This window comes from Pseudorasbora parva, chromosome 18 (genome assembly GCF_024679245.1).
Source record: "Pseudorasbora parva isolate DD20220531a chromosome 18, ASM2467924v1, whole genome shotgun sequence".
Taxonomy (NCBI): Eukaryota; Metazoa; Chordata; class Actinopteri; order Cypriniformes; family Gobionidae; genus Pseudorasbora; species Pseudorasbora parva.
This window is the reverse complement of record NC_090189.1, coordinates 7,607,899-7,609,818: the sequence shown is the minus strand read 5'-3', so window position 1 is coordinate 7,609,818 and position 1,920 is coordinate 7,607,899. Positions and strand designations below refer to the sequence as shown.

The window sequence follows — 1,920 nt, the reverse complement described above, 5'->3', positions numbered from 1 at the left end:
GGTAAAAACATGACAGATAAGCAACACGACTACAACTAATAAAATTGATAATGGGTGTGCGATTATTATCAGGAATTGGCAATAGTCAATCGGTCCCGAGGGGCCCCCAAATAAAATTCTGCTTAGGGCCCCATGAAGGCTTGGGCCGGCTCTGTAGCGACGCCTCAGATTGCGTCTCTCATTCGCTGGTTTTTGCTGTATACAGATTCTATAGAATCTGAAGTGCAGAGTCTGGACTCACTGAAACAGGAAGTAGAAGAGCAGAGGAGAGAAGAGCAGGAGGAAGCTTCCCTTATACACTCCATCTAATCAAGACAATAGAGAACATTAGTATTAATAATAATAATAAAAATAGATTTTATTTATAATGCACTTTTTCATTCCGAAGAATCTCAAAGTGCAACAAAGGGGGGAAAAATAACAAAAAAATGAATAACAAGTAAAAATATAGAATACTACAAACAATCAACCAACACAGAAAACAGAACAGAAACAGAGCTGATGGTGGACAGAAAACAGCTGATGGTGGAAGTCTCTGTTAGTTCCGCAGCACACTGTGGTCCACTCCATGTTTCAGATTTCTCCCAGCGGCAGTGTCCCGATGACATCGGTATTAATTACTACTACTAATAATAATAGTTTTTAAAATGGTATATTCATTGTTGATCAATTTTGTCACAATTTTCTAAAACAATCTACTTTGATATTGTGCATCTAATGAACAATCACTTGCGTTTGAATAATCATATAGCTGTTGTGTGAAAAGGCATCTGTTAGTTGAATGCATGTAAATGTAAATGAGCACATGGTCAAATAAAGGCCAATACCTGCAGCATTACAAAGGTCAGTGCTACAGCAGCGGAGAGTTGATGTCGCTCCATTTAGCTTTATGGTCCCTGGTTCACATTGAGCTGCACACATTTTATATCTGAAGAACACCTCATCGGGCCCTACAAAAAAGACCAACTTCTTATATAATAGGCTAAAGAAACAATTCCGGAAGTCATGTTTCTCTTGCAAGATACAGATAATTGCAATTATGTGATGAAATAAACAATAAACAATACTTTTACTATCATTTTCATTGAACTACAACAGTAAAATTCCACTTCATACTGGACTTACGATTCTGAACTGATTCTTCCACTGTACTGATTGCACATTTAGAAAATCCATTAGGACAGATCTCCACTTGTTCACAGGAACGAGTAAAATCAGATTTGCATGAGTAACACTTGAGAGAATATCCTTAAAGACAGAGAGAGACATTGAGTTACCGCTCTACAGTATATGTATCAAATAATACACTCAATACTTGCTGTTTTTGTACCTCCAGTGAGAAAAACGAACAGAAGAACAACAGACAATCGCAGATCCATCATGTGTCAGGAACAGAATGAAATAACTGTTTCCTACATCCTTTTATATCTGTTCAGAAAGGGGTGGGTTTAATGAAGAAACTGTGAAGATCTACACAAACTTGACAAACTCAAACAGCCACTGTACATGTTTCTCCTCCAGAATAACTAATGATCAGCTTTTAAATGAAAAGTTTAAGACAATGTCACTCTAGCTGGTTGTTACAAAACTAAATGCTCTGACTTGTTAGGCTCTTCTGGCTGGTTAATAGACATTTCTGATTTCTAGCTGCATGGGTGATAGATATGGACACTTTATAATGAATATACTTTACACGTGTGGCTATTTCTGCAGTGAGGACTAATTTTCACTACAGCTCAGTGAACTATACTTACATGTTTATCACTGTTAGCAGCGGTTTATGTAACGTCACTGTAAAATTACACAAAAATTTTGTTTTTAGACCACTGTATGTGTGTATGCAGTGGCGCAAAAAGTGGGTATGCGCTATATGCGGCGCATAGGGGCGCAGCACCTTGGGGGCGCCAAAGCGGTATGGTA

At 37.9% G+C, this 1,920-nt stretch overlaps 1 long non-coding RNA gene across 1 annotated transcript; it reads right to left on the bottom strand.

Moving 5' to 3' along the window:
* Positions 1 to 208: 208 nt before the first annotated feature.
* LOC137046159 (uncharacterized) lies at positions 209 to 1,380 on the bottom strand. The gene is made up of 3 exons (XR_010898901.1): positions 1,331 to 1,380; positions 1,126 to 1,248; positions 209 to 305 (listed from the first exon to the last, which is right to left on the bottom strand). It is a non-coding gene; the product is annotated as an uncharacterized lncRNA (long non-coding RNA).
* Positions 1,381 to 1,920: the final 540 nt, after the last annotated feature.